This window comes from Lissotriton vulgaris, chromosome 12, assembly GCF_964263255.1.
Source record: "Lissotriton vulgaris chromosome 12, aLisVul1.2, whole genome shotgun sequence".
Lineage (NCBI taxonomy): Eukaryota > Metazoa > Chordata > Amphibia > Caudata > Salamandridae > Lissotriton > Lissotriton vulgaris.
Window position 1 is genome coordinate 776,347,313 of NC_141700.1, and position 12,718 is coordinate 776,360,030.

The 12,718-nt window shown below is 46.6% G+C and overlaps 1 protein-coding gene across 1 annotated transcript in view; it reads left to right on the forward strand.

Moving 5' to 3' along the window:
* The first annotated feature begins 221 nt into the window (after nucleotides 1-221).
* Nucleotides 222-12,718, forward strand: part of LOC147678675 (beta-1,3-galactosyltransferase 5-like) — a 130,021-nt gene continuing 117,524 nt past the window's right edge. The window contains exon 1 of the mRNA XM_086946132.1: nucleotides 222-346. The gene's annotated coding sequence lies outside the window, so the exon portion shown is untranslated. The remainder of the gene's footprint in view (nucleotides 347-12,718) is intronic.

The window sequence follows — 12,718 nt, forward strand, 5'->3', positions numbered from 1 at the left end:
ACGATTTTCACCCTAATGGCACAAACTAGGGCTGTGACATCACTGTGAAAGGTGTGACGAGTTGTATCGGCAATGCATAGAGTCTGGCCGTGTACTGCTCTGACCGAGGGCAGGGTCTGAAAAGCTGCATTCATTTGATGGGAAAGGGGCGGGGCTAACCCAGAGGGACACTGCTGGAGTGGGTGTCTACAATGGACAGCAGGCTGCACCTCCTTCATTCTTGTGTGGCTTATATCGGCTGGTGAGTGCTGTGGGGTGGACACGGAGTGCTGCGGTGCACGTGTTCGGCAATTGTGGGCTGTGGCAGATCTACCCCTCAAGGACTTCTACCTGGGCTATCTCACTAGTAAGTGATTTGCTTTGTAACTTGGTTTATCAATATAAATAAAAGAGAATCTTCTATATTTGCTAGTTGACTGCAAGTTCTCTGCATGCAGACATGCCGTGCTGCAGCGTTTTAGGAGAAAGGAATTTGCTATGTTAAGTTCCTGCAAGCTGTCACTGCAGTGACTCCTCCATGCTACTGGATGGATCTGTTATTCTTGCCTGTGCGGTGCATGTAGTGCTGTGAGGGTCCAGGAGAAGCGCTAACTAGTCCTGGGTATGTGGTGTTGTAGAAGGGGGGGGGGGGGGGGGCTCAGCTGCCCTCAGCCACTTCCGCTTATGCACTCTCCCCCAAGCCTCTCTGCAAGTTTCTCTGCTGTTGTCGCTGGACTGACTGCCCCCCATTTCTATGCTCTACCCCAGAAAGCCCCCTCTCTCCTATTCTCTCCCCTCGCCCTGCCTCACTCCTCCCCAGTGTGTCCCCTTTCCACCAGTCTGTCTGCAGTCCTCGCCTGCCACTCTACATATCCCATCGGCTCTCACCTAGAAGGTCTCCTCTTCCTCCAAGTCTCTCCTCTCCCTCTCTCCCTTTTCACTTCTAGTCTATCTGTTCTAAATACCCACCCCAGCATTTCCCCTCCTGTTCTCCCCCCTCTCACTGTCTATCCATCCTCTCCCCAATCTCTCTACTATTTACCCACTCTCTCATGCCTTTATGCTCCCTCAAGTAGCCTGACCTCTGGAACCCCTGCCATGCCAGATGGGTGCCCTCACCCCTCCCTCTTATATGCCTCTTTCCTCTTCCCCACCAGCCCTTACCTGGACCTGGCTTAACTCCTCTCTCTCCTGAGCTCCTTGCTATTTCTTCCAGAATCTCATTCTCACCATGCCACCAGGGCCGGACTGGCAGTACCGGGTATCCGCCATTCACCAGGAGGCTGGAAGGGTGGAGACTGGTTTTGCAGTAGTGCTGTGTGAGAAAGTGCCCTCTTTCTTGCATTGGTATGCCCCCACTTTTTGCTGAACTGCTAATGTGCTTTGATTGAGTGTGCCCAGGGCTCCTGCTAATCAGGTACCCAGGGTCCATGTTCTTTCCCTAAAACTGCATTGAAACCAAAACCAAATTGGCATCTCTGGCGAAGGTCAACCCCATGTAAATGGTACCACAGGTACCCAAGGCACTGTGACCAGGGAAGGCCTCTAAGGGCTGCAGCATTTATTGTGCCACCCTTCGAGGTCCTGTACCTTCACACACACACACTGCCTTTGCAGGCTGCATGTCTTGGTGCAGAACAAAGTGAAGAGTCGACATGGAACACGTCCCTGTGGGCCATGGCTACAAACCACTGCCCTGGCATAGATCAGTCACCCCTCTAGCTGAGTGCACTATACCAGTGGTGAGGGCACAGGTGTATGAGCCCTGTAGCCCGCCAGTGTCCATTCTTAGACATTGTAAGTACAGTGCTGCCATTAAAAGTATACGGTGCTGGGAGTTTGTCAATAGGAACTCCACAGAATTATAATGGCTACACTGGAAACTGAGAAGTTTGGTATCAAACTTTTCAGCACAGTAAACCCACACTGATGCCAGTGTGGGATTTAATGTAAAATGCACAAAGTGGGCATCTTAGAGATGCCCCCTGAAAAATGACCTACCACTAGTGTCCAGGATGAGTGGCTGCTTTCAGCTGCCACCACCAGACATGTTTCTGGACCCCTGGGTTGAGAGTCTGTTGCTCTCGGGGGTCTGAAACAATAGACATCCTGGGACGAGGTGCTAAGCCTCCCCCCCAGGATGGGCAGGGTCCATGAAAGGTGAACTTCAAAGGCTTGCCCCCTTTGTGAGCTTCCCCAGGCCACTTGCAGATTTTAGCAACTGGTCCACACTAGTTCTAAACCCTACTTTGGGAGGGAGAACCGGTGAGAAAATCAAGTGAGGAAGGGAGTTGTGCCCATCTCTGCCAACTCCAACCATAAGATGGGGGAGGCGAGATGAAGCACAACTCTCAGTCCCCTCCATCCTGCAGAGGGGGGGACCCAGCCAACCAGGGAAAGGCTTATGCCCTCCTCCCACTGGAGGTTGCATAATAGGGGGTGTACCCACCCAATGGAAGGGAACCATTGGTCCCAACCTTTTTACCTACCTGTAACGCCCCTAAATCTAGTATTTAGGGGCACCCCTGAAACTTTGCTTCCTCAGACAAGAACCTACAAGAAGAAAAGAGGAAGAATGACCGTAAAAGCTGTGCCGACGCTAACAAGAGGTGGACCCCCACTGACTTGGCCCCAGCCCTACCCTCCTGTCCTCACCTCGAACCTGCTCCAGTGAAATCCCGGTGTGTCCTGCAGTCAGCAACCTCAAGAAACCCAGAGGACCTGCCTGCCTTCCCTCCCAAAGACTCTTTCTCCTGTGAAAACCGGATTTGTTCAACAACAGGCTTCAGCTTCACAAGGATCCGCAGGTCTGCACCCAACTCCCACGGCCCGAGTTTAAGTGACCCAACACCCAGAGGAGGTCCCCCTGGCAATCCTGACCCAATATCCGGCAACCCCAAACCTGCCTCAAGCCTCCAGCCCACGCGTGCAGCCTCAAACCAGAAGGTCCCCAACCGCGACCAGGAGCGGGTAAGAAGATCCAACCCTAAAAGGCACCCCTGCTCCCGATGCTCCATTGCCTTGGGTGGCCCAACCGACGGTGCCTAACCAACCCCCAAGATCCCAACTTATCTCTCCAAGTGGGGGTCACACCCAGAAGACCTTCGTCCCCGATCCTGCAGTGATTTGCAATCCAGAGACTCCCTATTGAAAGCTACAGGGCTTCCGATGACAAAACAGCACTCTGCACCCGCCGTCCCAGTGCCACTGAGGGTGCATCTTTTGTGCTGGCTTGCACCCCCATTTGCCCTGAGCTTAAGTCCGGGAGCTTCGCTCCCACAACCTAGTGGCCTGCTCGTCAGCAGCCACCAACCGGAGACCCCGTATCCCCCGTTGGATAACATTGGGCCTCAACACTCTGCACCCGGTCGCCTTGTGCCGCTGAGGGTGTAACAAGGGTGCATCCTTGACCCTGGGGGACCCCTAAGTCTAACCCCAGAATACCAACTCCCACAACCAAGTACTTACCTCTTAACCGATAACCCTATTTTCCTCCATAGAATAACATTGACTGTTTTGCTATGAAAAGTTTCTAAGTGTGGGGTTGGAAAACCTAAGAAATCCTTTTCAAATTGTACGAACGAATAAATACGCTTTTACTTACCTGTTTACAGGAAACATCCTAGTGTAGTATCCAGGTATACTACAGTGTGTAAGAAAAGTAATCTGAAAGTAATGTACACGTCATTTTACTAAAAGCCCATTCAAAGTATATGTATTGTATTTACAAAACATTGCATTTCTCAGTAACAGGACTGTAAATCCAAACAAAGTGCATATACCATTGCAATCTAAACTGTATTACAATTGCATTACTACTGTAAAGTATTTATTGCTTACCTGTGCCAGGCTCGCTTGGTTCTAGAAAATAATATAACTAAAATAATTTTTTTATGGCAAAACAATTGTTCTGAAGATCAGTCTTTGAGTGTGTGAAATCATTTGCTGATTGAGTGTGTACAACAAATGCTTAGCACTACGGTCTGATACGGCCTTACTGCTCGACCACTCTACCACAAATAGAGAGTAAGGTGCTATCTAACTTTACCTCTGACTACCTTTGGGGTTCTACTGGACTCTGCGCACACTATACCTCACGTTAGCATAGTATATATAGAGCCAGCTTCCTACAGTCTGCCATACCGTCCCCAAGTAACAAAAGCAGCTAGCAAGCTTTTCCAGCCTCCCTTGGTCAGGCAGGGCTTCCCCAAGGGCTGGTCCGAGAAAACTGCCAGGGCTGCTTTGGGTTTCCAGCCCAGCTCTGCATGCCACCAGCGGTATATTCTGTCTCCTTTCAGCCTCTCCCTCACACTCTCCCCTCTGCCAGCCCCGATCTCATTGCCGGCCTGCTGCTCTGACATGGTCATGGGAAGTGTGGTTGCCATTCTGATCAATGTATGCCTGTCGGTAGGTGGCCTTCGATCTGTGAGACGGAGTGTTTCAATTAAGGGTGGGTGTAAATTGCATGAGCGGTCTACGCGGAGAGGCACGGAGAAGGAACCAATCTCCGCATAGCTCTGTTACGCGCCGCCCACCTCCCGCCCGCCTCCCGCCCACAGTTGTAACACTTGACAAAACATTATGAATGTGGTAAACAGAATGGAGAGCAAGGGTTATGTAAGGGGCCAGTCCCTACCCCTGAGGTATAATCAAATAAACAACGAGGACTGGCCCACTGTGTTAGAGTGATGGAATCTAGTTAGTATTCCATGTCACCTGTAAATGTAGCGGTGTCAGCTGGGCACAAGCAGTCTTTGTTTAAAAACCCCTCACACACCAACCTGGTTGGTGTCATGCTTCATCATCGGGGTCCAACCAGGCAGCCGAGTGCCGCCTGGTTGTGCTTCAACGCCTGACTACAGCGGAGCAGGTGTCGTGCAGTAGTGTGAAGTTAATGAAAAGTGAATGGCTGATTACAGTCCATTTCAACTGATTCTCTGAGTGTCCTTTATCCAGGAAATGTTCGACCAGTGGTGCATTGGCGGTTTTGCACCTGATTCTGCTGCGATGTTGTGATATCCTGAGTTTGATTTTTTGTTTCGTCTGACCCACATAAATCATGTTGCAAGGACACAAGATTGCATAAATCAGGTTGCAGCTGTTGCAGTTAGTAAAGGTCTTAAGTACATTTTTAGCATCTTTAAACACAAATTCCTTGCTCTCAATACAAAAATCACAAACCACACACGTACCGCATTTGGAGTGGCCTCTCAAGGGGGGAAGGAGCCACAGATCGTTTAAAGTGGTGTTGGTCTTTACCAGAGGTGGTAGTGCCGCACTCACCATCTGGTCTTTTAGGTTTTTTTTGCGTTTAAAGGCAAACAGTGGTAATTCAAGAGAATGGTTTCCAGAGTTAATGAGATGCCAGTTTCTTTTAATGCTTTTCTTTATTTTGTTGGAGGCAGAAGAAAAGGTAGTCACACAAACCAATTTATTAGACTCCTTCTTAGCCTTAGGTTCAAGCAATGTCTCGCGGGGGCAATACCACGCCCTCTTTATTGCATTCTTTACCAGTCGATTTGGGTAGCCCCTGAATCTAAGTTTGTTAGCTAGGATGTTTGCCTCCCTAAAGTAATCAGGTTTTTGAAAGCAGTTTCTGCGTAACCTTAAAAACTGTGAGTAGGGGAGACTGTCCCTAAGAGCTCGAGGGTGGCAGCTATCATAACACAGGAGCGTAGTTCTTTCTGTTGGCTTACGAAACAGCGAGAGGAGGGGATTTAACCAGAATGTTAAACAAAGAAGAATTGAAATGGATACTGAGAACTGATAGTCTCAATACAGGCCTTAATCTACAGGAGGATTGGACCAGCTTACTGTAATTGGGTCCTAAGTTTTGACATTTCAGTAGTATGTATAAATGTGTCAGTGATAATCTATGTACTGTAATCCTTTTGCCTTAACTGTGCTTTTGCACGCGTTCACCCACTCACTTAAGATGGCCGCCACGCCTTCCCCATTCATTCTCTTCTTTATTTTCACTTTGGGATCCTTCACCTCACTTAAGATGGCCGCCGCCGCCAGTCCGTTTTTTATCTCCTTGTTCCTGCTGGCTCGGCTTAACTATCCGGCATCCGCTTTCACCGGAACAGCGCAGGACCGCTGCATTGTGAAGCGCCTAAGTACACAGATTGCCAGCCACACACTTACTTAAATCCTCTATTTTTGAGGGAACAAACCATAAGAGACTTCCTGGTTCGTACGGGTATATCACTCAAACCCTTTTATTATTTATTTGTTTTTTATCTTTTTTTAAGTATTGATGTATGAAAGGGACACCTTATCGTTTTGTACACCTTATATACAATTATTTACAATTTGCGATTATTTACAACACAAATACATACACATAACTAGTTGTATTATACAAAGTGAATTGCTCTGATATATATACACTCAAATATTCATACTACGAAGAAAAAATCATCCGTAATTCCATAAAGACCACAGTCAAAAGTATAAACTTGATGACAATCATAAATCAATGAACTACAGTTGAATGTAGGCAGTTCAAAAAAGGAAAAATAGACTTCAAATTAATTCATTCAGTCCATTCAACCAATAAATGGCTAATCTTTTTACGCCAACGCGTTTCGAATCCGGTATGTCAACTCTACGGATTCTCATCAGAGCTCTGTCTTAATACGGGATATCTGCAAGTGTATAAAATAAAACTTGTTTTAGCTACATTTCTGACAGTTGTTTAGCTTCCAACTACATTTAACTCGGATTCCTCATATTACCTGTTGAACCAGCAGCCGCCGGTCAAGAGTAGGGTATTAGTTCTGACTGAGTTTCTTTTCTTTTCGGGATCTAAAAACAAACGAGTATGGCACTCGTTGCTCTACTCTGCATACCTGCTCTGGAGGATTCCTCGCTTGGGCTGTTCGTGTTCTAATCGGTTGCGGCGGTAAACGCTCTCTAACGATGTAGGCACCGCTTTCCTCAGTCCTTATTATTTGCGCTCGCTTTCCCTAGAGGAAATAACAGCGTTTTATTAGGTTTCTGAGGCTACTGCAATATTGGTGGCAAATCAAACCCATGTTAGCTCTAGACTTACTTGAACAAGCTGTGACTCGGCATCTAGCTCTCATTCACTTAGTTTGGCAGCGCAAATAATAAGGACTGAGGAAAGCGGTGCCTACATGGTTAGAAAGCGTTTACCGCTGCAACCGATTAGAACACGAACAGCCCAAGCGAGGAATCCCTCAGAGCAGGTATGCCGAGTAGAGCAACGAGTGCCATACTCTCTCCGTCTGTGCATAAAAAGCGCGTAAAACGTTATTCTCATTATTTTCAGGCTGTAATACAAGACTGAAAATTAACTCCCATTTGGTGGAAACGTAGGATCACGAGCATGATCCAGTAAGGTATGTTGATAACATATGTGCCCCATTCTGGTCTTAGAAAGTGAGCAAGAACAGGTCATGATACCTGCGTTTGTTTTTAGATCCCGAAAAGAAAAGAAACTCAGTCAGAACTAATACCCTACTCTTGACCGGCGGCTGCTGGTTCAACAGGTAATATGAGGAATCCGAGTTAAATGTAGTTGGAAGCTAAACAACTGTCAGAAATGTAGCTAAAACAAGTTTTATTTTATACACTTGCAGATATCCCGTATTAAGACAGAGCCCTGATGAGAATCCGTAGAGTTGACATACCGGATTCGAAATGCGTTGGCGTAAAAAGATTAGCCATTTATTGGTTGAATGGACTGAATGAATTAATTTGAAGTCTATTTTTCCTTTTTTGAACTGTCTACATTCAACTGTAGTTCATTGATTTATGATTGTCATCAAGTTTATACTTTTGACTCTGGTCTTTATGGAATTACGGATGATTTTTTCTTCGTAGTATAAATATTTGAGTGTATATATATCAGAGCAATTCACTTTGTATAATACAACTAGTTATGTGTATGTGTTTGTGTTGTAAATATTCGTGAATTGTAAATAATTGTATATAAGGTGTACAAAACGATAAGGTGTCCCTTTCATACATCAATACTTAAAAAAAGATAAAAAAACAAATAAATAATAAAAGGGTTTGAGTGATATACCCGTACGAACCAGGAAGTCTCTTATGGTTTGTTCCCTCAAAAATAGAGGATTTAAGTAAGTGTGTGGCTGGCAATCTGTGTACTTAGTTATATTAATGGTCCAGCTAGCCCCACGTCCCAGGACCTGACTCCCCCATTCTTCAAACATTGTGAAGCGCCAGCATAGCGAAGCCCTAGGTAAGTGCTGGTTCCCGCAGGCTTCTTACGCTCAACCGGGTATTATAACCAATCCCTAACCCGATTTCTACTTGTCCTCAGGCTCGCTCCTCCGCGCCTCATTTTTGGCGCTGGATTATTCCTCCACCCATTGCGGGCCACATTATCCTCTAGCAACCCAGTTCAACCGGGAACGATAATTGAAATCTTCCGGTAAGTTCGGCTACACTCCAGCCAATTGCGGTTTTAAGATTTTCTCCTGCTTAATTATAATCACCGTCCTCCTTCTTATCAGGTTCCCCACACGGTACCTCCTTTTACAAGGAGTTCCTCATGCCCTGGAACCTTCCAGTGAAGTGGCTGGGCTTCCAATTGAACGAGCTCCGTCTTCGCAGTACCATCCATAGGCAACCACCCCCTGGTGAGTTTCTTCTCATGACCTCCCCTTTGGTTAAATCTGGGTGGCGAGCAATGACCGAACCCATTTTTTCCTCCTCAGCTGTAACGGTGGGCGGCCAGCTACGCTCCGTGCACAGAGTGTGCGTAGTGCCGCCTACTCCGCATTTTGCGGAGCGGGCGTAGCCAGGCGGCACTACGCACGCTCCGCAGACGGAGCGTAGCTGGCCGCCACCCGCCTCCCTCCCGCCCTCCCTAAATACTTTAAATTAAAGGAATCAAATAATTTAAAACGCACTTACCTTGCCCGCCGCTGCCCGCCGCGTCCCCGGGGCTCGCTATCTTCCGTCTTCCGTCTTCTTTACTAATGCGCATGCGCGGGCGGCCGCGCATGCGCATTTTCTCGTGAGAAATGCGCATGCGCGGCCGCCCGCGCATGCGCATTAGTAAAGAAGACGGAAGACGGAAGATAGCGAGCCCCGGGGATGCGGCGGGCAGCGGCGGGCAAGGTAAGTGCGTTTTAAATTATTTGACTCCTTTAATTTAAAGTATTTAGGGAAGTTGGTGGGTGGCGGGGCTGGCGGCCAGTGGTGTTTGCGGAGTGGGGCTACGCGGAGTGCGGAGGTGGGCGTAGTTTCTCGCCCACTTCGCGTAGCTCCGCGAAGCCCCACTCCGCCAACTCCGCCCAGGGTTACTCAGCTGCATACCAGCAGTACTATTGGCGCCATCCCTATATAAGGCTTTCAGGGTTAACACTTCCCTGATGTTCACAGGTAAACCTCAGCCCTTTTCTGACGTCTCTCCTTAAGTGCCACTGCACGCGCAATCGGACGCCACGATCACTTACGACCTCACTCTCGGGGGCACTCTCCGTGTTCACTATTCATCGGACGCTCTTCCAACCACATTATAATCCCTTCTTCGCAATGCTCTTACCAATTAGGCCACGACTGACACTAGGCTTTCCACATTAATTGAGCATCCCTTCACATCCTGACACTCGCCGGAATTTTTAATGATCCATCACTCTTGTGATCACGCGTGCCACAATTAGTCGTTCCCTTAAGGAATTTTATTCACTTAAATTCACTGGATGTCACAAAATACAGGTTGTTCTGTTATTCCTTGACTGATTTATTCTATTTTTCCTTTCTTCTTTAGGCTATTGTGTAATGTAATTTTTAGGCACAATACTTTTGTCCTGATGATGATTCCGTGTATTGTGGTTATGGAATCGAAACGTCGTCGACTCTCTGTCACACCATATATGCAAATGTATATTGAATGAGATATGCGACTAATGGTGTCACTGAATTTCTGTTATTTTTTTCATTTCCCAGAAATCGTTCACTCTTTGCCTAAATAATTTCCTTTCTTTGCCTTTCTCTATCCTTTTAAATGCTAATTCCTAACTATAACTGGTGTGAAACCTATGTTTTTTTCAGTGAATTTCTAAGGTTTTTTAATAGCAAATTCCTAACTATATAAGACCTGAAAGCCCACCAGGAATCTCCAGTATGCGCCAGGGGACTGCATTGCAGAGAGGTGTAATGAAGCCACAACCCTTTTTACACCTCTCTGCAACGCAGCCCCCGTGCATGTTTGAAGAGGAGGAACTAATTCCCCTTGCATACTGGGGGCCCCTGGGGACCAACTAGCCCACCTGGAACCTCCAGTATGCACCAGTGGGCTGCATTGCAGAGGTGTAATGAGGCTATGCCCCTTGTTAACCTCTCTGCAACGCAGCCCCCTGCCGCGTTTGCAGAGGGGGAACTAATTCCCCTTGCATACTGGGGGTCCCTGGGGGCCAACTAGCCCACTAGGAGCCTCCAGTATGCGCCAGGGGGCTGCATTGCAGAGAGGTGTAATGAGGCCATACCCTTTTTACACCTCTCTGCAATGCAGGCCACTGGCGCGTTTGCAGAGGGGGGACTAATTCCCCTTGCATACTGGGGGTCCTTGGGTCAAATCTGCCCAAACACCGATATTCCGAACAATTGAAAATGACTTTTCTTGAGAAACATTTGGATTATCATGTCCTATACTTTGGAATTTTTGAAAGACTGACTTTGAGGATGCTATAAATTACTCAAGTCTGCCCGAATTGTGTGGGTAAAATTGATACCTAGTCACTTTGAATAAGAATGTACTTACGTCTCGTCTAACATTTGGAAGAAATATCTAGTTATATGACAACAGGATACCGACATAACTTAAAGGAAATAAGAACGCCCTGAAGAAGTTCTGTTGTACAGAACGAAACGTTTCGGCTGGCTGTGGTACATAAACTTAAGAAAAATAAAAGCATTTGAATATACACCAAGATTCAGCGCTTCAATAAGGACTCTAAGTGATATGATTTGATTGGACTCATTGTGCAAGTGGTGCTGTGCCAAACTTTGGAATATTCTCCACTACTCTCTACTACTTACTCTCTCCTACTCCACTACTCTCAAATACTCACTCTCTACTACTCATTCTCTACTACTCTACTACTCTCTACTACTCTCTCTCTACTACTCACTCCCTACTACTCGCTACTCATCACTCCCTACTACTCACTATCTACTACTCTCTACTACTCACTCTCTACTACTCTCTCTCTACTACTCACTCTTTACTACTCACTACTACTCTCTACTACTCACTCTCTACTTCTCACTCTCTACTACTCTCTACTACTCACTCTCTACTACTCTCTCTCTACTACTCACTCTCTACTACTCACTCTATTACTCACTCTCTACTACTCTCTACTACTCACTCTCTACTACTCTCTCTCTACTAGTCTCTACTACTCACTCTACTACTCTCTCTCTACTAGTCTCTACTACTCACTCTTTACTACTCTCTACTACTCACTCTCTACTGCTCTCTACTACTCACTCTACTACTTACTCTCTACCACTCTCTACTACTCACTCTCTACTACTCTCTACTACTCACTCTACTATTCACTCTATTACTCTCTACTACTCACTCTCTGCTACTCTCTCTACTGCTCTCTATTACTCTCTATTACTCACTCTCTACTCTCTACCTCTCTACCTCTCTCTACTTCTCTCTCTACTAGTCTCTACCTCTCTTCCGCTACCTCTCTACCTCTATCTCTCTACCTCTACACCTCTACCTCTCTACCTCTCTCTACACTCACACATATACACATATATGCATTTATTCCAACAACAATCTCCCTCAAAGAGATAAGTGAGTCGCACACAGACTTGCCTTCAATGCTTTATTGCGCGCATTTATATGCATATGCATTTATATATATGTATGTGTATGTATATATATATATAAAAAAAACAACAAAAAGATTTTTTTTTAAACAGCTACATTTTTTTAAAGCTGTCATTCTTTTTCCCCATGGTACGCTCCCCGGTACGCTCCCCGGTGCGCGTACCGGGCGCTCCTCCCGCAAAAATAATTGGGTTTTTTTGCCCCGCGGTGGCCTTTTATGGCCCCCACATCAAACCTAGGGGGTCAGGGGGGGTCTACTCTGCCCCCTTATGCTCAATTCCCCCCTTTGTTTTTGCTACCTCTTGTGTCTCGATCCTACCGAGACACAAGATGGCGGCCGCTCCGGACTGTTTAGAATGTTTACAGACACCCGAGAGCCAATCAGCTTTCTGCGCGCAAGTCGCGTGGCGCGCCCGGTGCGCTCCCCGGTGTGCGTACCGGGGCGCGGCTATAGATATATATATTTTTTTAACCTAAATTACTCAAAATCCACTGGAGCACATATCTTGAGACATAGCAAAGGCACATCGGGCTATCAGTCCCTACAATTTTGCCAAGTTTGGTGGAAAGCCATTCAGCCGTTCGGGCTAAAAGTGAAATCGACCGCCCTATGGAAATTAACATGGGGAAAACGCGTTTTGGGACTCCCCTTTTATCTCGGACCCCGCTTCACGAATCCCCCCCAAACTTTCAAGGAAGGACCGGAGCTTCGCGAGGCCATTTTGAGGAAATTTTCAGTCAGATTCATCAACCGGCGCCAAAGTTATTCCAAATAGAATTTTCAGATTTAACATTGAAAAAAATCCTAACTATAACTACCTACTGGCGACCGCCAGTAGGTAATTTTTATATATATATATATATATATATATATATATATATATATAT